Genomic DNA, 24,233 nt, shown 5'->3' on the forward strand with positions numbered 1-24,233 from the left:
AGAGGGAGGGCACAGCAGGCAGAAAGCAACATTTCCTTCCCCCTTGTCCTTTGACGGCCCAGATTTAGCCGGGGTCATCCTGCTTCCAACAATCTGCTGATGAACAGCCCTCACAGCTGTGCCCAGCAGCTTGCGTTTTAGTGGATTCCAGATGTCGTCAGGTTGACACTCAGGACCAGCCACCACACAAAGTGAAGGTCCCTGTCACCAAGACTGGTAGCCTGAGTTCAATCCCTGGGACCCACATGACCTCCTCAAATTGTCCTCTAAGCTCCACTCCCTTACTGTAGGACATGCACACACACACACACACACACACACACACACACACACACACACACACACAAAGTAAATAAATAAATAAAATTTAAAATCCCCAGCAGTTGACTTCAGCAGTTCCATTCCTGGGCATGAAGACTGTAGTAACAAAATAGCTTTATTTTATTTCATATTTTATTTTCCACCCGCTTTGCTTAAAACTTTTTCTTTCCAATCTCATTTTTTCAGCCCCAAACAATAGTTTGATCAAACTGAAAACCTTCCCCCCCACCCCCCACCCCCCCACCCCCCCCATCCCCCCACTCCCGGCACGCTTCCCGTTTGATCACAGGTGCTGTCTGCAGGCGATGTTTAGGCTTTAATCTTCTTTAGTATCCAACCTTCGCTCCTTCATGCCTCTCCCACCTACAATCTAGGTCAGCACTCCTGGGTCTTAGTAACCTGCAATGAGGAAGGAGAACACAGTTTTTGTTCCAGCCGCACCCGACTCCATCTGCTGCTCACTGTGGCTCCTTGGCTGAGAGGAAGAGGAGAAAGAAGAACCCAAGAAGCAGAGGGTGAGCCTGGTGGTGTGTGCCCAGAATCCCAGCACTTGGGATACTGAGGCAGTAGTATTGCTACAAGTTCAAGGCTAGCCTGGTCTAGATGGTGAGACTGTATCTCAAATTTTAAGAGAAGAAGCAAAAAGGTCTTCATTATTTAGCTGGTTCTATTTTCTATTAGCCACTGGTATCCTCTGTGGGGAAAGGTATTCGTATGTCAGATGACCCTATTTGGAGGGAATCTATGGCTTTCCTTTAGAAAAAACTCAAAACCAGAGCTGGAGAGGACTCATCCATCAGTCAAGAGCCCTGGCTGCTTTTCCAAAGGACCTGGGTTCAATTCCCAGCATCCACAAGGCAGCTGATAACTATCTGTAACTCCAGTCCTAGGGGATCTAACACTGTCTTCTGGCCTCCAAGGGCACTAGGCATGGGTATGGTGCACAGACATACAAGCAGAAGAAACACACTTTCAAAATTATTATAGGAAACACACTCAACCCTTCAAACAATCAACAGCAGTTATCTTTCAGATAGATGTCAGTCTCCTGTTGACCTCTGATCCTCTGTTTAGATAATAAATTCCTCATACAGAGAACATTCGTGTGCAGTATCCTTTTACTGGTCACCATGTCCACCTGTACTTATTTTATTGCTGTGATAAAATACAGAATGAAAGTCAATTAAGGAAGGAAGAGTTTCCTTTGGCTCGCAGTCTGAGGATACATTTCATCATGCTGGGGACAGCAAGGTGGCAGAAACATGAGGCAGCCGGTCACACTGCACCCACAGCCGAGAGAGAAATGTCCCCCATAGGCTCAGACATTTGAATACGTACTTCTCAGATGGTGGTGCTGTTTGGGAAGCTCTAGGAGGTACTACTAGTATATCAGACCAGTGGTGGTGACACACCTTTAATCCCAGCACTCGGGAGGCAGAGGCAGGTGGGTCTCTGTGAGTTCAAGGCCAGCCTGGGCTACAGAGTGAGTTCCAGGGCAGCCAAGGCTACACAGAGAAACCCTGTCTCAAAAAAATCAGAGAGAGAGAGAGAGGAAGGGGGGAGGGAGGGAGGGAGGGAGGGAGGGAGGGAGGGAGGGAGGGAAGGAGGGAGGGAGGGAGGGAGGAAGGAGGGAAGGAAGGAAGGAAGGAAGGAAGGAAGGAAGGAAGGAGGGAAGGAAGGAAGGGAGGGAGGGAGGGAGGGAGGGAGGAAGGAAGGAAGGGAGGAGGGAGGGAGGGAGGGAGAAAGGAAGGGAGGAAGGAAGGAAGGAAGGAAGGAAGGAAGGAAGGAAGGAAGGAAGGAAGGGAGGGAGGGAGGAAGGAAAAAGAGAGGGAGGGAAGGAGGGAGGAAGGAAGGAAGGAAGGAAGGAAGGAAGGAAGGAAGGAAGGAAGGAAGGAAGGAAGGAAAAGAGAGAGGGGGAAGTACTTCACTGGTAGCAGGCTTTGGGAGTGGATAGTTTATAGTGTCGCCACCCTTCTAGTTTGCCCTCTGCTTCCTGATGTGATCTCTCAGCTTGTGGTTCTTACTGCCTTGTCTACCATTTGCTGCCGAAATGGACTCCGACCCCCCTGGAACAGCAAGTCAAAACAAACTCTTCCTTAGTTACGCTTCAGCGTGGCATTTGTCACAGCCACAGAAAAGTAACTAATGCAGAGGTTAATGCTGGTATTCGCTCCTTGTTATTCAACCCAGGATCCAAGCCCAAGGGACGATGTGGCCCACATTTAGGGTGGGTCTTCTCTCTTCCACTAAGCCTTCCTGGAAATACCACACTGAGGGGTGGCTCCAGACGGTCTCATGCCAAAGCAAAGAGAAGACTCTGTACTCTGCTCACAAACCTCAAAGAACAAAGGTCAAATTCACACAAGATCGCAGGAAAATGTGTGCACGGATATTCACAGCCACAGTCTTCATAACAGTCCTGTGTTAATCAGCCTCCTTATACTATAACAAAATGCCCGAGATAACTGACTTGGACAAGGAACAATTTTCTTAGCTCATGTGTTCTGAGATTCCAGTCCATGATCAAGTGACCCCAATGCTTGGGAACTTGGAAGGCAGTCCAGGAGTGAGAGCAATGAAGCAAAGTCTCTACACCATGAACCAGGAGGCAGCAGAGAGGAAGAGGAAGAGGCTAGCGTTTCACAGGCCCCTACAAGAACATTTCCCCAAGACCTAAGGGCCTCCAACTAGGCTGCACCTCCCAACAGTGCCCCCTCAGAACTAAGCCTTTAAAACCTTTGGGTCAGCAAGATGGTCCAGCAGGTAAAAAAACATGTGTGGGCAAGCCTGATGACCTGAGTGCAATCCCTGGAATTGACCCATGTGAAAAAGCCAGATGCATAGTTCCTATCTATAATCCCAGCACTCCTTGAGCAATATGGGAGGCATGGATAGGAAAATCGCTTGGAAGTTCACCGCCCAGCTACTCCGGAGTGCACAGCGCAGCACAAGAAAGGTAGGAAGACAGAACCAACTCCTGAAGGTTGTCTTCTGACCTCCACGGTGAGCCATGGCAGGCACATATATACACAATAATAACACATAAAATAAAAAATTTTAAAAAGTACATGGACTTTTGGGAGATGTTTCTCTAAATGATAGCAAGCCCCAAAGTCAAAACAAGCCACATTCCCAACAGCAGGTGAATGGGTTAACAAAACATGGTACAGTCATACAATGAATAACTCCAGCTGTAAAACAGTGAAGTACTAATAGGTGCTACACTGGTGAACCTTGAAAACGTCATTCTAACTGTAAGACACCAGACACAGAAGCCACATAAGGTATGATTCCACTCAAGTAAAATATCCAGGACAGACAAACCCATAGAGACAGAAAGCAGACTGGTGCCGGGCGGTGGTGATGCACGCCTTTAATCCCAGTGCTCGGGAGGCAGAGCCAGGCGGATCTCTGTGAGTTCGAGGCCAGCCTGGGCTACCAAGTGAGTTCCAGAACAGGTGAAAAGCTACACAGAGAAACCCTGTCTCGAAAAACCAAAAAAAAAAAGAAAGAAAGAAAGAAAGAAAGAAAGAAAGAAAGAAAGAAAGAAAGAAAGAAAGAAAGAAAGAAAGAAAGAAAGAAAGGAAAAAAGAAAGCAGACTGGTGCTTGCTAGGGACCAGGAGGAGAGAGAGGGAACGGCTATTTCTTGTGGTGATAGTAAGTATGTTCTAAGATTAGATAGTGGCACAGCCTCATGAATGCACTCAAAACCATCGACTGCTTTGAAAGTGGACATGGGGGCTAAGCAGATTACTCTGTTAATAGTAAAGTGCCTGCCTTATAAGCACGGAGACCTGCGTTTGCTCCCCAGATCCTACATAAAAAGTTGGACACAGAGGCACACACTAGAAATGCCGGTGCTAGAGAGGCTAAGAGGGACTGAGACTCACTTGCCACACAGTCTACATAGCCTATTTGAAGAGTTTGAGAACAGAGAGACCCTGTCTCCAAAAAATGGTGATTAGAGACCCAGGGAATGACCTGAGGTTGTCCTTTGGCCCTCCACACATAGGTGTGCGTGAACGCACGCGCACACACACACACACACACACACACACGCACACATGCACGCACACATGCACGCACACATGCACGCACACACACACACACACCATGAAATTAGTGGAATATGAATTATGTCTCAATAAACTTATTATTTAAAAGAATTCCAAGGGCCCTTTTGTTGGGAATTGTTAAGGCACCACAGGTTGTAAAAACGTTCTGGGCACCTCTTAGCAAGCCCTGGAGTTGGTTTAACTCTTCTCAATCAAATGTAGGTTGCTTGTCCCCTTCTGGCTCTTTGAGAGCCTCTGTCTGAGTACAAAGGAAACCCCCATCTGGCAACTTTTCACTTGGTTCTATTTCCAGGCTCTTACTAAGTAACCAAGATGCTCATGGTGTCCTCACCACCCTCAGTATGGAATAGTCATCTTTCAAAACCTCTAGCGGAGGTATAAATCCCCTTCCACACGGCTTCAGAGACTACCACTGTCTAGTCGAAAGCCAAGGACACTACAGGGCTTTGTGATCTCAGAAATACAGGAAGCGTATTCACTAAATAACATCGGGTAGGTCAACCACACTCTAGTGGTTGGCCCTAAACCCCAGAGTATATGAGCAGCACAAAATACCTTCTATCAGTTACTTTAAAATGAGAGAGAGGACAGAAATTGGGGAGGGAGATGGGGGTTCAGTGTAGGAGGAGTTAAGGGAAAGAGTGGAGGTGAATATGATCAAAATGCATTGCATAAAGTTCTCAAATAATTAATAAAATGCTATAGTAAAGGTAAAAAGAAATCCAAACACAATATTGAATGTACTGCACAGAGACCTGGTAGCTTAATCTCACACAGAGAGGTCATTTTTAGTTTTGTTCATCTTGCAGCAATTATTTCCACCACTGGCAATTATAATCATTGTCATAGTTACTGGAGGACATGTTTTGTTCACTCACAACTTTAGTGAGGGCCCACCAGTGTACACAGATGACTCCTTATTTGCATTAAGCTTATTTCATTTTAGTTATCAATTGTACTCTGAGCTGGGGCTAGAGCCCAGAGGCTGAGTACTTACCTTGCATGCACAAGACTCTGGGTTCAAACCCAGAAGAATCCCAATGATGCTGTCATACTTCTATCCGTGATTACTCGTGATCAATAAAAGAGAAAAAGGGCTGGAGATGTAGGTTTAGTGGTCGATAATATGAGCAAAGTATAGGCAAGGTCCTGGGTTTGATCCCCAACACCACGATAAAGGAGGTGATGGGGAGGGGGGCGAGAAGGAGGAGGAGGAAAGGAAGAGAAAACATTGTGATTTAGCAGACACCAGTAATTGCCTCTAGAAAATCATCAGAAACAACTGACCTACACATGTGTGGACACACACATACAAGCACTGTGTAAGCCTGAAATCCAAATCTTTCCAGAGTTCGTGTTTCCAAACATATACTCTTATGATCTCGTTTTTCCCCACTTTCTTGTTACTGGTTACATCATAGCCAACACAGGAGGAGGAAGGAAAGGGTTTCTCCTTCCTAAAATGTTACCGCAAGATTTATACAAATATTAATAAGTAATTAATAATTGATTGATTAATAATTAATAAAAATAATTCATTGGGTTTTTTAAAGGGCATTTCACAATTTCAGTGTGTAGAAGTGGTTATGGGATGTTTTTCTCTTCTTTTTTTGGTCCAAATCCTAATGCTTACCACATTTCCATTAACTAACAGACAAGAAAGCTGCCATTGATGTCCAGTTCGTCTCGCCCCTAAAAGGAGATGCTTTCCAACTTCCTCCCAACTTACAGTCCCTCCAGAACTTCACGGAACTGGGCCAAAAGCTGGCTCAATGGGGACTTGCCGCCTCACTGCATCTAGAACGACTAACCGTGTTCTTTTTAAGGACAAGTCCAGTTAGTTCCCTGGGCCTCTCCGTCCAGGACCAGCACTGACTTCGGCCTTACTTTAGGATTGTTTGGCCTCCACTGGCCTCCATTCTTGCTCCAAAAGAGCACTTGGGGTGTGTTGGGGGGCCTGGGGGTGGGGAGGTGGACCAAAGAAACATCATACATGTTTCAGAAGGGAGTCTAAATCTAGAAGGAAGTCCCTCCTCTTTCAGATGAAGAATGGCATGTCTGGAGGGGTTAAGGAATGGATGGAGATAGATGCCCCCAGTTGGTACACAGTCAGCCCTGTCTGGGCTGCATTTGCTGGGCCGGCAGCATCCTTCCAACACTGTTTGTACACGGTTCTCCCACATCCTTCCCTGGTACCATTCCCTCCTAATCGGTAACGTAATGATGATAATAACAGTTCTGCTCCTCTCACGAAGCCGCTGTGAGCGATGACATGTGCAAATGTGCATTAAAGCCCTTGCAAATGTCAGATGCTATTTAAAGGGGGAAATTATTTCAATCAAGAAAATAGATGCATACCATAAAGCATGGATGAGAAAACAATTCATAAATGGGAAACACTCTGCAAATGACTTGCAGCACTGATAATTAAGCTTTCAATTACGTCTAAGTACCAAATAGAACGGAGGGGGAAATAAGATTGTCTTCTGAGCATAGGGCCAGAAGAAATCAGCATGTGCCTAATGGAAATTCCACAACTACATGGGGCCTAATGAAAATTAGGTTGTGTCACTACAAGCCGGGCATTTTACTTTTTCCAACTCCACTGTTGACTCTGTTCATGACACCCTCGTCAGTGATGACGCTCTGAAGTTATTACCATTAGTGGAGGTGATGGGCATTTCTCATTCAGGAAGAAAGTGGGTAGCCAGGGTCAATGGAAGCGAGTCCAAGGAGAGAGACATGATTTGGAATGATATTTAAACTGTATTCCAGTTTTAGAAAATTCTGAGGAGCAAACACAGGAACAGAAGAAATAAAGACATAAACCACAGGTTCCTAAGACACTCAGCCTGCATGCAAGCCATGCAGAAAAGCTGGAGTCAAAAACACGGACCCACAGCAGGATGACTCCACTAGACTGAGTCAGCAGCACGCGTGACTGGCGTGGGGAAGGCCAGTTATACAAAAAGATAAACTAGGAGATGATATTACCTTTTTATTTAGTTTTCAGGTTAGCATACAAAGTGCTGGGTTCTGTCACAGCGTTTTCATACATAGGTGTCATTAGGCTTTGTTCTAATGTGTCATGGTTCCCTTCCTCTTCTTAGTGGCTCTCAACCTTCCTAACGCTGCGACCCTTTAATACAGCTCCTCATGTTGATATTGTGGTGACCCCCAACCATAAAATGATTGCATTGCCGCTTCGTAACTGTCATTTTGCTACCGTTAGGAATAGTAATGTAAACATCTAGTATGTGACTGGCAAAGGGGTCGCGACCCCCAGGTTGAAAACCACCACTCTAAATTGTCTTTCTTCTTAACATGTACCCATTACCCTCTCCACTTCCTGCCTCCCTCCAGACCTCATGATTCCCTTCCCAGTTTCATCACATGTATACACACACACACACACACACACACACACGCATTCACACACTGCACATGCACACACATATATCAATATATAATTTCAAGCCTAGGCTCTGCATAGAAGAGAAAACAGGCAGTATTTGTCATCTGAGTCTGATTTATCCACTTAACATAATGATTGTCAGTTCTACACATATTCCTAAAAGTAATATTATTTCACTTTTCTATAGGACTAAACAAAATTTCATTGTGTGTATACCACATGTTCATTATCTGTCTGTCGAGAGACATCTTGGCTGGCTTCCTGGCCATTGTGAATAGCGCAGCAATAAACAGATGTGTGCAAGTATCAAACTCTGGAATAGGTTGACGTAGTGTCCTTCAGGTATATACCCAGGTGTGGGACAACTAGAATTACTAAGAAAATTTTCTTAACCTGAGCATCAAGTAAAGACACTCCCCTCCACCCCTCACATCGAGTAGCAAACTTTATTTAGTAACTCCCTCCTAAGCACAGTTATTTCTTACAGCGACCTCCTGATACACACACACACACACACACACACACACACACACACACACACACACACCCGGAAATTCCTCAACTGGTTAGCAGAGCAGGAGCGTCTGACTCAGCCCTTCTCGCTTGCTTCCTCCACCCATCAGGAGGGAAGAGTAAAAGGGGGTAGGACGAGTCATCTAGATAAGACCAGACACTAAACACTGTCCCCTGAGCGGGCGGGCAAACGGAAAAGACGAGAGCAGTGAGTGGGTAGGGCATAGTGTCAGAAGAGTAAAAATAGCAGGAGGGTGGGGCAGAACGGGTCAGAGGATTTAGCCGCGCGGAAGCCTAGAGCCAGTACTGTATAGAAATCCAGACAGCAAGCAGATCTGATGACCGGCAGGCTGGAGCCTGGAAGCGGTGAACAACAGAACGCAAGGGCAGCTTGGCAATATCAAGGCAAGACTCCTGAAGAACGGAAGACTTGACCAGAAACGAAGGCAGAGACTGGGAAAATGGGACAGAGGTCCAGGTGTTGCTATAGAGACACAGGTGGAAGTTTGGGGAACAGACGCGCGGGGGCTCGTTCCTGGGAATGCAGAGCGGATTTAGGACCGGCTGGCCTGCACTAACACTGCAATGGCGCGGACAGTCAAACTCTGGCTCGACTCACTTCTCTTATATCTTCCTAAATTGAAAGATGTCCCCAAATCTGGAACAATGCTAAATGGATGTGAAAGTTTAATCTTGTTGATTGGACTATGTGTTCCCATAATACCTGTGCTATATTTCTTTTATCACTCACTTATTCATTAATTTAACCAATACATAATGCATAGTACTAACTATGTTTCAGGCATTTTGCATATCCTTAAATATCAGTGCCTACAATGACCCTATGAGGTTGGCACAATGACAGTCACCATTTTATAAATAAGCACACTAGGCACGGAGCCGTTAAAGAACTGGCCCAAGATCACACAGCCCTCAAGTGATGAGCATGAACCCAAACATTCAGACTCTAAGTCCTGATTTGTCAACACGACCCCACACCATGTTGTGGCCTTTGTCCTGTTCCATCTGTATTTCTGTTCCCTCTAGAGTCTAAGATACCATTGTGGCTATCAAGGACTTGAGTCATCTCCAAATCCCCAGTGCCTAGTGCAATGCCTAGCATGTAGGGAACCTTAATATCATAAATGCCTAACAAATCAATGAGTGGGTGCCTGCCATAATGAATGCACAAACAGTCGGAGCTACAGGGTCCGTGACAGAAGAAGCAAAAGGAGTACTGGACTTGGTTAGCATAATCTGCTTGGCAGTACAGCAGAAGGCATTCGATACCCAAGGCAAGCCGCATCCGTGTGGTGGTCTGAGTAAGAACGGCTCCCATAGGCTCATATATTTAAATGCTCAGGGAGTGGCCTTGTTGGAGTGGGTGTGGCCTTGTTAGGGTAGGCGTGGCCTTGGAGGAGGTGTGTCACTAGGGTTGGGCTTTGAGGTTTTAGAAGTCAAAGCTAAGCCCAGGGGCTCTTGCTCTTCCTGCTGCCTACAGATCCAATTGCAGAACTCTCAACTCCTCCAGCACCATGTTTACCTATGTGCCGGCATGCTTCCCGCCATGAGGATAATGAACTAAACCTCTGAAATTGTAAGCAAGTCCCAAGTAAATGCTTTCTTTTATAAGAGTTGTGTCATGAGCTGGGCGGCAGTGGCACACACCTTTAATCCCAGCACTTGGGAGGCAGAGCCAGGCAGATCTCTGTGAGTTCGAGGCCAGCCTGGTCTACAGAGCAAGATCCAGGACAGGCACCAAAACTACAACAGAGAAACCCTGTCTCAAAAAACCAAATGGGGAAAAAAAAAAGAGTTGTCATGGTCATGGTGTCTCTTCACATCAATAGAACACTGACTAAGACAGCCTGGTAGAAGCTAGGGTATGGCTCATACCCAGAGCTGTGAGTGAGTAACTTTAAAAAGTAACTGAGGTCATAGGAGACTGAGACACAGGAAATATCTGTGCAGTGAATGGTCTGCTACTTATTAATGCCCCCTTCCCCCACCTCCCACTTGCCCCATGCTCTTTTATGTCCTGCCTCTCACCTGAGAGAATACATAGACTTAGTCAATCATGATTTGCACACGGAAAATGACTGTTCCCTAGATCATTGCCAACCATCCTATATGATTGGCATACAACCATCTCTGGATAAGAGTCAGCTATAATAAGCACAGCTTGTATTCAAAACAGCCAAAGGACAGAGCGGTAGTAAGCATAGAATTGATCCCGCTAATAGCATGCAGCCAGAAAGATCTCTTCTGAGAAAAGCTTTCATGGACGTTTGAGCACTTAATGGTCCCTCTGTTGCTACTGTGCACAGATACGGATAAACCTGGGAGTTAAGATGGACATTTGACACATCCACAAGTTTCCCACTGTCTTATAAGTCCCTCTCTAACCAGAAGGATAGTAGTTAGGTGGCATCACTTGTAATTTCAAGAGGAGGGAAAAAATGGCTAATATATGTTGAGCACATACTTGGCAGTGGATCTGATTCCAAGTGCCTTGTACACATTCTCTCACTGAAACATCACAACAGCCTCTGTTTGATAGAAGCAGAGGACATAATGAACTTGGGCAATTTGTCCAAGGTCACTTGCCAAATAATTAGTAGAGGCTGGGTTCAAAGTCAAGCCAGTCTGTCTCCAGAGCCTGTGCTTGGAACTACAACATTAACTGGGTCATCAGCTCTTGAGTGGAGCAATCACTCAAATGACTAAAATGCAGAACTGACTTCCAAAGCCATCCCAGTTCATTCCAGACACTCATTCAAAAACCCATGCACTGGCTGCGCGCTCCAGACTGGGTCAAATCACCCAGAATGCTTGTCATCTCCTTGTAATAGACATGAAGGAATCTAAAAACACTCAAAGGGATTCCACCAAAGCACACCAGAGTCTCCTAATAAAGCTTTCTCTAATCAGAGATGTATGAAAATAGAATCCAAGTCATCGTCTAACCAAGGTGACCGTGAACTCTGCTCCATGCTGGCGGTTGGTTCCAACTACAATTAGCTTCAAGCCGAGACCACTGTGCCTGCTGCTCCAGCACACTTTCTTTGGATCAAACATATTATAGTTAGAGATTGCCCTAACAGGACCAGGGTGCCTTCGGCATCCAGTTTCTAACACTGGCAAGAACCCAGACTAAGAAGGCACTCTTTGGCTCATAAGGACCAAGCCCATCCAAAGCAAACAGTTCCCATCACTGTTTACAGCAGAACAAGCTTCTTCCTTTAAACAGGGCGAATGTGGAAAATCACTCTGCCAGACATTGCTTGTTATTTCAGCTTCTGAGACTCAGAGAGGAGCCCCGCCCAGCCAAGGGATCCAGTGCTCCTCCAATGGGAAATGCATAGGTTGGAAAACATATCAAGCATCCTATCAGTGCCTGTTTTTCTAAAAAGAGCATTCCTGTCTTCACCACTTAACCCAAACAGCCCAGCTTGGCCCAACTTGGAAATCCTCCCCTCTTCTCTGGCACCACACAGAAGAATTGCGTAATTTGCGTGTGTTCCTCAGGACTGGCATTGGCAAGAGCAGAGAAAGACCTTAGTGAGTGGCTGTTTCATCACTAGCTTTCACTGCCGTATCGTTACAGACTCCTAATTAAAAATAAGGATTCTCACATATTACCGAAATGTTTCAGACAACCAATAACACATGTTAAGTTTCAAAAAAACAGGGGTGGAGAGATGGCTCAGAGGTTAAGAGCACTGGCTGCTCTTGCAGAGGACCTGGGTTCAATTTCCAGCATCCACGTGGCGGCTCATAATCATCTGTAACTCCAGTTCTAGGGGATCCAACATCCTCTTCTGGCCTCTGTGGGCATCGGCACACACATGGATTGCATTCACACAGACACATTTTTTTTTATAAAGTAAAGAAAACTGAGTCTTCACAGACCCACATCTGAAATTCAGTGAGTCATGGTAAGCTATCTGGATGACATGCCCATTAGTTGACAGCTGGGTGAAACTGGAGCCGTTAAGTAGGAGAGAAAAGACATACGTGTTTGGATGAGCTGTAAGGATCTTAGCTGTTCCCCACATCCTCCATTTCTAGTTCTCAAGTACCAGGCATCTTTGACTGAGGCTTAACAGAATATTAACTGCTTTAAACTCCGAAATGACTAGGCCAACTGAAATATCAGTGTTAAGTGTACTGGGAATAGCAGTACTTATTTATATGGAAGCTGTTCTAGAAATGGAAACAGTACGCAAAGAGAAAAAAAAGTGCTCACTTCAATTCTCCCCATTCCTAGCCTACTACAGGGAGGGGTGGGCGTCGGGGTGCAACCGCAACCTCTAAGGGCTTATTTCCGTTTAAAATACGGTTAAGTATTCAAATGCCTTACAGGGGTTAATTTGTGGCTGTCCGGGATCCTGGCAACTGATGATCATGGGCACCACTGGCTCTGCCTTTCGTGCTTACAATGGAGCATGAGACGGCCCTCCGACAGCATCTGCTTCTCTTTGCCCTGAGTGGAAGGCAGAGGGTAGACGTCAGCTCTCCCGTCAGACTGGCTAATGTGCCTGCCGCACATGCTTCCAGAAAGCTCTGCTCCCACAGATCAGCTTTCATAGCCCTAATCCCAGGAATCTGTGTGCTATGCATGAAATGACAGCCGCTGCCCTATCGGTCCAGGAAGTGGACAGCACCCACACCAGGCACCAGAGCTATCAGTTTGCTTATCACTCACCAAAGCATGAAGAAAACAAATACCGACATCTTTGTGTACTCTTTTTAAAATAAGAATTGCTTGAAATGTGGGGAAAAAATGTATGTAATTCATTATGTCTTTTTTTTTTTAATGGGAAAGATAAATTTATAGAAACTCAGATTTTCTTAAAGAGACCTTCCCCCGCTGGCTAGTTTTCATTGTTCAGGAGGATGCTATGAAGTCTAGGGAAGAAGAGTCATCACAGTCTTACTCACCCCGCTGTGAACCCTCCAAGCTACCATACGAGATGTGCCCTTAGGGCAATAGTAGCATGACTTTTGTGGGGTAAATCAACCACTCTCTTCGGATTTAGGCTTCACAGGACGGAATCCCTAGAATTATAAACCTGGTCAAAAGCCCATGGTTGGGAAGGCCACGGGCTCTCGGGGTTGAAGGGAGGGGACCCACCACTGTTGTCTTAATACATGGGCATCTTTTCAAACTGTCTCCTAAATATTTATGTTTCTATTCATAGATTAGTGCTTTTCTCAGCCTTGGTCAAGAAGCGTCCCTTTGCAGTGGGTGATGATTAATACAGAGACTCCCAACTGTTCAAGGCACTGTGAACAAGTGACCGAGTACTCAGCACTAAATGGAACATCTATATCACCATTTTCAAGGCTCAGGGAGGAAGTGGAAAGATTGTAGGAGGTAGAGGTTGGGGATGGATGCTGTGAGACGCTGTCTTCTAGACGTGACCTGGCCGTTGCATTCATGGACACCCAGCGGCTGGGGTTACTTGCACAAGATCAGCACAAGATAAGGCCCATCTACACTCTCTCCTGAGTAGAAGAAGGGCTCATGAGGCACCACCTCTCTCTGAGGGAATGTTGATAGCTCGTTATTGCTGGAGGAGAGGGAGTAATTTTCTTCCGTGGCATGAAACTATCAAAGAATAAGAAGTTTTAATTAAAAACGAGAATTCTGGCTTTGAAGGTGAGGAATTGGTAGAATAATTTCACAACCAATACTGGGTTATTTTAAAACAGACTTTAAAAGCGCATGTTCTAAGTGTCTAATACACTAATCACTATTAACGGGCAGGGTTTTATTTTGTTTTATTAAAATACATAACACCCACCTCAATTCATTTTCAATGCTCTTGAATTAAGCACGACTACCCTATCAAACCAGTGCCGCGAACTTCCGTTTGAGTCAGGTATGTTTGCCTTCTGTGTGTTTATAAGCCCCGCCTCTTCCCAGAGAGGACTTGAAGTTGCTGTTACAGTCGGTCACACAAGTCCTTCAATCTCCAAGACTCGGCGAAAACCAGTATTTCTGGTTCCTTGCTGCTTATGGAACCTTACAAGTACTGATTCATCGCTACCCCAGACCTGTGCAGACTGGCTCCAATAACCCTGAGCAGATCTTGGTGGCGAGAGCTTGGCCAAGAGTGGAGCCAGCCGAAGTTTTGAATCCTGTAAGGGCTGTGTCTTTTTTTATTGATCCAGGGCAGACTATCACTTCTGCCAGTACCCCTGAGTGCACCAGGCAAAAGCTATTCCCAGCTTCAGAGCAAATGTCTCAAAGGCATGGTGTCCTTGGCTCTGATTGTCAACTGTCAACACAACCAACATTATCTCAGTTCTGCCAACTCACGGACATGCCTGGGTTCCGTCATCGCTGCGCTTTCTTTTCATCAAGACAACTTTCCAAATGTAGGCTTCCCATTCACATGTCTCCACAGCTTATTAGGAGCCGGGGATTTTCCAGGAAATCCCTGCTAAAGGGCTGGACGGGTGATCAGTGTTATGATAACCCAAAGACACAATGTTCTTCGGGCTATGAACCTGTTAGCCGTCACCTAACGCCAAACAATTCTTATGCAAGAGCCTTCAGAAACGAAAACTTCTGCTTCTACAGAAACTGGGGCTCGTGATTCAAGGGGCAATTTTTCCCTTTCAAGTTGGAGTTGAATTAACACTAATTGAAGCATGGTCCTCGAGGACTGGTTTGTTTGTTTGTTTGTTTGTTTGTTTTGTTTTTTAATGTATCATTGCTCTCTAAAAGAATCTGAAAGATATTTTAATTCATTCCTAAGCATTTTTATGGTCTCTAATTAGAGGCTAGGCAGAGGTTTCTCCAACCCTCTTGTAAAATCTTCCAGGTGCGGGGTAAAAATAATTTGCCCAGCAGCGGCTCAGCGTGAAGACCCGCATGAGAACTCTTCAGGCCTGTTTCTTCCCCCAGCCTTTCTTCCTGGGAGCAGCCACTGTTCCTGAAGAAAATGGAAGTAGGCAGTGATAGCCCACCCCTTGTTACTGTTCAGGAAGTTACTTTGGGATCCCTTCACCTCTGTACCTCTTCAGCTCTGATTGGCAGCAAGTTCTTCTTCAATAACAGAGTGGTTCCAAGACTTACAGGAAAAACTTTTCCTTTCCAAAGAGTATTTTTTTCTTCCTCTTCCTGTATCAGAAAGTCCTTCACCAAAGCAATTCTACATTCCTTACCCAGCACATTATCTAACTCATAGCAATACCAGTAGCTTCGAAATGAATGGCTGGATGAGAAGATTTATGAATGAATGATTTTTACTCTCTTCCACTCTCCTCTTTTAACTCCAATCTCCTGGGTACTCTTTCATTTATTCTAAATTGTTAATCCACTCAGTGGGGACTTGCTTGTCAAGTTGAAAGGGAGAAGATTTCCAAGTACAAATCAGACCACCCTATTCACCGCAGCCTTAATATTGATTGGCAACTTGACAAGGCTAGAATCACCTAGAATAAAGCCTCGGGGCACGCCTGTGAGGGTTATCTAGTTTAAATTAATTTAGGAAGACCCACCTTATCTGTCAAAAGTACCCAGCCCAGGAGCTGGGGCCTTGGGCTGAATAAAAGGAAGCCACGTACTAGGATTAATCTCCCCCTGCTTCCTGGCTGCGGTGCAGTATGGCCAGCCACCTTATGTTCCTGTTGTTTAAAATATTTTTTTTCATACCTCATATGCCAATCAGTTTCCCCTCCCCTAACTCTTCCCATATCCTCCCCACCGCCTCACCCATCCAACTGCCTGCCTTTTCTCCCTCTTTAGAAAACAAACAAGTTCTAAACAAACCGAAATTAAAAACAACAAAACAAAAACAATAACAGAAAACAAGAAGAAGCACAAGAAACTTACACACAAAACCCATAAAGACACAAAATTAGAAGCCATAATATACAAGCAAAAAAAAAAAAAGTGTAAGACAAAAACAAAAAACAAAAAACAAAAAAAACCCAAAGCTGTCACATCCTTAAACTTTGAGTCAAGACAAACCCTACTTCTCTAAATGGCTTTTGTCTGGTATTTTGTTCCAACAAGATACATTACTAACACAAGAGTTAACTCCACACTCAGTATTACTTTCAATGAGTGTCAGGACTCTCACAGATACCGGGGATTTCTAATTGCTCAGTCTTTATGAGCCCACAGGATTTGAAAAAAGGGAAAAAAGAAGTAAAATAATTTTTAAGAATGGCAGTCTCACTGGGTATACAGATTACACTTATGGGCAGGCCCCATGCCCAGCAGTAGATGGCCAACACAAAATTAACTTAGTAGTATTTTTGTAGACTTTTTGTCTCATATTGCTTTGTTTGGGCATATATTATATGAAAAAAATATTTTCAACAACATATACATGCATATATGTGTTGAAATATCTACACATATGTGTATATATTAAATATGGCAGTGTGGAGGATGGCGGTACTTAGTACTAGGGACAGACAGAAAGCCCGAAAGTCTGAAGATAGCCTGGGCCACACTGAAGGGCACTTCTTTATGGTGGTAACCCACACCAGTAGGCATCGTCCTAAAGAAGATGAAACAAGAGGACTGGGAGTTCAAATCCCGGCTGGGCTATTGTCTTAGTTAGGGTTTCTATTGATGTGAAGAGACACCATGACCACGGCAGCTCTTATAAAGGAAAACGTTTAACTGGGCTGGCTTACAGTTCAGAGGTTCGGTCCATTATCATCATGGTGGGACATGGTGACAGGCAGGCAGACGTGGTGCTGGAGAAGCAGCCAAGGGTCCTACATCTTGACTTACAGGCAACAGGAAGTGGTCTACCTCGCTGGGCATGGCTTGAGCATATGAGACCACAAAGCCCGCCCCCACAGTGACACACTTCCTCCAACAAAGCCACACCTCCTATTAGTGCCACTCCCTTTGGGGGCCCTTTTCTTTCAAGCCACCTCAGCTACACTGAAGGATCCTGTCTCTTTTTTTTTTTTCCAAAGAGATGTCATAGAAATAATATTTACTGAATATCTTTTTTTTTATTGACAGGGAAAATATTGCCTAAAAAAGAAGATAGCATTTACAACGGAACTGCAAAGATTCATAACTAAATCCCACATTCTTTCTGCCTCATTATTCCTATCCAAAAGACCTCTGTTTATCCACACCATCTGAAATTAAACGGGAGCAGGTTGGCAAATGGGTGGGTCTTGAGAGGTAGAAAACAATAAAGAAGTAAAAGATGTAGACATTGCCATCTCTCTATTTCCATAGCTATCAGCTGTTAATCTTACAAAAGAAAGCAGATGAAGGTGTTTGTCATCACGTCTTGTAGCCTTTATCCCGTTATCATCCTTTACTTCTCAAGACACTACTGATGGGAAAAATCCAGGGTCCAAAGAGAAGCACATCAGCCCGTCAAGACAGACTAAAAACCGACTGGAGTGGTTTCACATGCTCAGCCCTTGGACCCAGAAACTTCTCTGCTGTGATTTGAGAGTGAGTCTAGACATCACCCACTTCTGCACCCAGCGATACGCAGTTTCTATTCATGGTATTAACAAGTGTGAGTAACAAGTGTGACGACCAGGCACTCCATTATCTCAAGGATAGGTTTACACAATTATGTGTGAGAACGCCTAAGATAGCCTTGCCAAGTGGTATTAGTGACTTAGTTCCCTGACACTCAGGGGCAGAGTAGTTGCTCTAACATGAAAATGTCTCGTCTTCACGTCATCTGTCTTATAAATGCCAGCGAATTTTAAATAATCAATCTGACTTCTACATTCTACTGAAGAACTCCCTCACCCATCGCCTTCTGACCACTAAACTGTGTTCTATCTTCTTGTCTTCATCCCCTTAGGGCACTCAGTTGTAATCCTCAGGAGCTCACCGTCTTTCTGAAACTCTATCTGAATCACTTCACACTGTGTGCCTCTCCACGGGATTTAGGCCATTCCTTCAGGGCCTTAATATTACTTCCTCCACTCTGTCCTGTCGTGTCCTGAAAAGTTCTGAATGCTTTTCTTTTTCTCTCTATGTCATTAGGTGTGTGTGTGTGTGTGTGTGTGTGTGTGTGTGTGTGTGTGTGTGTGTCATTGGGTGAATTGTGTGTGTGTGTCATTGGGTGAATTTTGTGTGTGTGTATGTATGTCAATGAGTGAATTGTGTGTGTGTGTGTGTGTGTGTGTGTGTGTGTGTGTGTGTGTGTGAGAGAGAGAGAGATTGGGTAGATTGTGTGTGTGTGTGTGTGTGTGTGTGTGTGTGTGTGTGTGTGTGTGTGTGTGTCATTGGGCAGATTGTGTGTGTGTGTGTAGAAGTCAGGACAACCTCAGGTATAAGTCCCTCCCCTGCACTTGGTTTGAAACAGGGTCTCTCTTGTTGTTCACTGCTGCATACTTCAGGCTGCCTGGCTCCCAAGCATCCAGCAGCTGTCCTGCCTCAGCCATGCACACTGGGATGACAGTTACACCACTGCATACACCTTCTATATGGATCTCGAGGTTCCTAACTCGGGCCATTTAGGTCAGAAAGCCCTTTACACAGACAACCATCTCCCCACCCCCTCTCCCTAGTTTTTCTTGGTCCACAACCTCTACTATTACAGCTGCGTGTCCAGCCGCATCACTGGTCTCAAATCTTCTCCAGAAAGAGTTCCACCTACCTCTAGGAAAGCAGACCGATCGTATCTAATTTGTTTCCCAAATGGCACATTCACAGGCAAACTTCCTACTCCTTCTGACTTCGAAATGTCCACGAATGGGCCACCATCTTCCCAGCACCCCAAATTCTGAAGATCTGGCCCTAATTCTCCCTGTTTCACGGACAGCTTCCTGTCTGAAGCCACCGTCTTTCCTGTGTACGCATTCATATACCGCACCTCTTCTAAGCTCTTCTGTTGTACATGCGGTTTATGGTCCTCACTGGATCTAAGCTCCCTGAGGAAAACATGCTTTGCTCAGTGTAGGCCACCTAGCAGACCCAGCACAGCAGCTGGTGCAAAGCAGAGACTAATAGCCATGCGTGGGTGATACATGCCTGTAACCCCAGCACTCCGCATGCCGAGACAGGTGGATGCAGAGTTCAGAGTCATCTACATAGTAAGACCCTGTCTCAAAAACACAATGAATAAACAAAAAAGCACAATTCAAAAAGGACACAGGAGCATTCTTGGATACATTTTATTTGCATCTCCCACTGTCCTCTTGCCGTCCACAGTCCATGGCAGTGAGCTATAATCCTGTTTAATCAGAGGAAAACTACCAGAGAAACATTCTAAGTGATACCACAGCATGCAGAGCCCCTGCTGTATGGGGTTTGTTATGTGTGTGACCAACATTGTGAGTCATCAGTGAACCACATGAAAACCAAAAAAATCTATATTTGGAAGGGACAGTGAAATGCGTGGGGGACCAAATTCATGCCTCCCGTTAGAGCTCTTCCCTTGGTCTGCTCCCTCGGTGGTGGTGGAATTCCATCATCTCCAGTTGCCTGCAGTTTGTTTGGCCTGTCCTCACTCCCACACTTGGTTGTGAGAGCTCCGCATTGCTAGAAGCGACACTCGAAACACTGCAGCCCTAACTCCGTGGACGCACACGCCCCTGAGAACGACGCAGCACTGTGGTGGTGCCACATTCCCGCTGTGGCCGGCGGAGGCCTGGGCCAGCGCTGTGTCCGGCGCTGCCTGGAGTTAACTAAGCGCAGATAACAATCCTTAGGCCTAGGGTTTGACAACAAAATCAGCACATATTAAAGGTAGTGTGCTCAGACTTGCCGCTTGCCCGGACAGAGGCGTAGATGTAATCCACCAATAGGAAGGCAGCGGGTTCGGAGTTCCTTGTAGCCTGGAGCCCCGGAACAAGGCTTGCACCCACCTGCACACTGCCACAGACGACTTGAACAAACCCCTCCACTGGGCTCCTCTTATCACAGGGACTATAAACAGGCAAATGAGGCATTTTTTTTTTTTTTTTTTTTTTTTTTTTTTTTTTTTTTTTTTTTTTTTTTGGTTTTTCGAGACAGGGTTTCTCTGTGTAGCTTTGCGCCTTTCCTGGAGCTCACTTGGTAGCCCAGGCTGGCCTCGAACTCACAGAGATCCGCCTGGCTCTGCCTCCCGAGTGCTGGGATTAAAGGCGTGCGCCACCAACGCCCGGCCAAATGAGGCATTTTTAAGAGCCGTTCATGCACCAATTTTTATTACTGTTTGGCTAGTGGGCAGTGTAAAACGAGCTCATACATACAGGCACCAGTGCTCTCTGAAGTCTGGTTCACTGTCAGTCAGAATGCTATAGCCAATTGTTCATTCTGGCAGAAGTAACAATGCATTCAGAAGGCACATCTGATTCCTCCTGAATGGCTGCCATTTCAAGCTGGTGTGAGGGAGGACGTTGGCACCCTGTTCCACACAGAGCTCTCCCTGAAACAACACCGCCAGGCTGTGTTCCCTAAAGCAAAGCTCAGGTGGTACCACTCCGCTGTTCACATCTTTCTTCCTGTAGCCGTAGACTCATCAGTTGCTCCTACCTTAGTCCGAGCCCTCCCTGTCATACTCCGAGTTCCAGACGGTGGAACAACTAGCTAACTCGGTCCCCTCATGGACCTTTGCTTCTCCTCACTCAGTGTGACAGCCAGCTCACTAATCTCACCCTCGAGTCTCAGTTCAAACCTCAATTCCCGTGGCTCTCCTTCAGACCAGATACTCGCTTTATCTATTTCCGTCAGATAATTACCATTGCTTCCGGTTTTGCATTTGGTTTTTGTTATTTCTGCCTCCCTCCATTCCTTCTTACTAACATGTAAATTCCCTCCAGGTGAAACTTTTTTTTTTTGTATACCTACGGCATATGCCAAGTTTTTGCATTTAGGAGTCTATTAGTACAGCTTGGCATCCAAGTACAGATGTTTCCAACGTTATGCATGGAAATGGGAAGTCTTTGGTGGCTTGGCTGTGCTTCCGGTCATTTTCTCTAAGCCTTCCCTTTGGGCTAATGGTCACTGCTAGGATTAATGTGGCCTCTCACGGTGTTCTTTCCACTCCAAGCTTGCTCTGTGCCGATCTTCTCTGTGGACAGTTGCAATTCTTCAGTGCCTAGTGGCTCCACAAGACTTTCTTTCCATAAGTTATGTCTGAATCAAGCGTGAGGCATGCGTTTTTAAATTGCATAAAAAGAACAAAAAAAGCAGTAAGTAGCTATTTCATTTCTCCTAAACAAAGCCAGCAGTTCTGAAGCAGCCAGCCCAGAGTCAATCCCGCCTTTCCAAGTCTCCTTCCATTACCATCTCCTCTGACATCAAAGGCATCATCATTGTCTATAACTTACTCAGTTGCCAAAATATGCCTGGCATCATACTAAGCCCTTGAATAAAACTATAGCTTAATTGTGAAGAGTCCAGTCCCTATGTCCTTGGAATTTCCTTCTGAGTCAAGTCACGTTAGCATAAAGTATCATTAATAAGTTACAAGGCTGAATTTTCACAAGTGAATCATAAGTTAAATTTTTTTAAGCAGACCCCTTGGAAGAAAATGCAGTTCCAATGATGTTGGCAGTATCTGAAATTATTTTCAAATTTCTCTTTTGATTTGTTTTAAAAGTCAGTTTATATGCTGTGTATATATAAGAATCTTTTAATCAAGTCTTATGTTTATAAGATTTTTTTGCTTTACCCTCAAGTGAAATTATTCAGTCTGATTATCTGGACTTGTCCCTAAATGTCCATTGATGATTTATAAAAATCACTTCTATCTTCAAAAGCTGAAAACTTCCCCTAACTGGGGATATTTGAGAGAGCATGCCAGTAGCCCTGAAGGCTATTCTATAAATACCTTGAACAATAGCAGTATTATTTGAGTATATGTAGAAAAGAAGACTATTTAGACATGCTTACTTTATAGTTGTACTTAACAGGTTTCCAGAAAACCACAAGGGCAAACAGAAAAATCATTTAGAGATTATATATATATATATATATATATATATCTTTTTCCAGGTATAGTTGACAAATAAAAGTCATATATATTTAATGTGAACAATATATTTTTATTCACTAAGAAATGACTATCACAATCAGACTAATTAACCTAGCTATCACTCACATATTTACCTTGAAAAAAAATGTATATTGTGATAAAACACTCTGACCAAAACAACCTAGGGAAGGAAAGGGCTATTTTAGCTTACAAACACAGATAACATTGAGCAACGTCAAGGCAGAAACTCAAATCAGCAGCTGGAAGGCAAGCCTGCTTGCTCTTCCACACAGCACTACCTCCTACCAAGGGACTCATTTGTTGTGTGGAGCTGTGGAGAATGTTGCATCACTAGCTGATTCACTGGCTGGCTTTCTTACATACTTCAGGACCATCTATAGTGGACTGCACCCTCCTACATCTATTAACAGTCAAGACACGCCCCCACAGACATACCAACAGGTCTATCTGATCTAGGCAATTCCTTAGTCAAGGCTCTCCTCTCAGATGACTCTAGGATGAGTCAAGTTGATAGCTAATACTAACCAGGACAGAATATTTAAGATCTACCGTATTAGCAAGTTTCAAATACATTGTAATTACTATAGTAATAATATCTTTAGGTCGCCATATTCATCTTACAAATGAAAGTTTTGATAAAGTGCATGCATCAGCTTTTAAAGAAAATGTCTAAGGACTTCAGATATTCTACAGAATGCAAATACCTATTGGCTTAATTCCTCAGCTAACAGAATGATGGTATATAATAAGCCTCCTTTGACTGGTAATAGACAGCCTCCTAATGTGTTCAAGGCCCTGCATGAGGTCTCTAGCACTGAAAAACATTAACAAGAATTCATTCTATTGAAGATTAACTTCTAAAAGAGCAAAAACCGAGGCCGAGGTTAGGCTGGACTCAACAAAACCCTCACACAGCCCACACAACTTTGTAAGGGTTGGAAGACGGTTCATAAATTTCTACTGTTTCTTGGGATAGCTAAATTTTATTTTAGTACTGAAAAGTTGCCATCTATTTTTCTAAATCATAATAAAAAAAAAAAGTTTAGCAAATTCGAGCTTCCAACAATGACGTTTGTGTTTCCTAACCTGTCACACAGGCATTGAGTAGAACCTTAACTCCACTGGAATGCAGGCCAGACACCAGAAGCGATGGCCGCCACTGTGCACCCAAGACAGCACAGCTGAGTCACACCAGTTGGCCATGTCACACCATCAGACCGGAGGGGGAGTGAGCAAAGCCCATGGTAGAGAAACAGACTTCCTGTGTCGTAAGTACTCTGCAGGTTTCCTACTTGATGGTGATGCTTGTACCTGTCGATGTAAACACCTCACGAACCAAATTGTATGTAAAGAGCCTTCCTACAACAATCAAAACAACCTAAGCTATAAAGATGTCAAAGGAAAAATCCTTCAAGTAAAACATTGTCATAGGAAAGGTACAGAATTAGTACAAGTACCATATCTCCCCGCCCCACCCCCCAAATTCCTGAAGAAACCACCTTCAGTGTTATAAAGGTAATGAATTACGTAGGAAGGCCCTAAGTCTAAACAGTAATGATCATAATGCTTCTGTCTACTGAGCACCTAACATGTACATACTTAAAGGCACTGTTCTCACGTTGGCTGACAGAAAATGAACCTCAGAGGCACACAGCTAGCCGACGGACAGACTCTGTGTTGTGTGATTAGAAGCCGAGTGAGAGCTTTCTTTGGAGTCTGATTTCTCTGCAAACCCGCCTCCGTTCTCATGGCTAACTTAGGTGGCAATGGGAAAGGAAGAAGTAAGAAAAGCAGGGTGAGTGAGAGGGGAAAGGGGGAGATTGCAACACATGACCCACTGCAGACATTCTGTTCACAGTTTCAACGATCCCATCCGCAAACACACAACCCCTCTACATCATATCCACTCTCTGGTTTTTTTCAGAGGACAGAACCTTTTGTCAAAGTGATGGAAGAGGCTATTA

The 24,233-nt window shown here is 44.7% G+C and overlaps 1 long non-coding RNA gene across 1 annotated transcript; it reads right to left on the reverse strand.

The window, feature by feature from the left end:
- Positions 1-589: 589 nt before the first annotated feature.
- LOC121821922 (uncharacterized) lies at positions 590-14,800 on the reverse strand. Its single transcript, XR_013044128.1, has 4 exons — positions 14,137-14,800; positions 13,271-13,387; positions 12,690-12,812; positions 590-720 (listed from the first exon to the last, which is right to left on the reverse strand). It is a non-coding gene; the product is annotated as an uncharacterized LOC121821922 (long non-coding RNA).
- Positions 14,801-24,233: the final 9,433 nt, after the last annotated feature.

The sequence above is a fragment of the Peromyscus maniculatus genome, chromosome 13 (assembly GCF_049852395.1).
Source record: "Peromyscus maniculatus bairdii isolate BWxNUB_F1_BW_parent chromosome 13, HU_Pman_BW_mat_3.1, whole genome shotgun sequence".
NCBI lineage: Eukaryota > Metazoa > Chordata > Mammalia > Rodentia > Cricetidae > Peromyscus > Peromyscus maniculatus.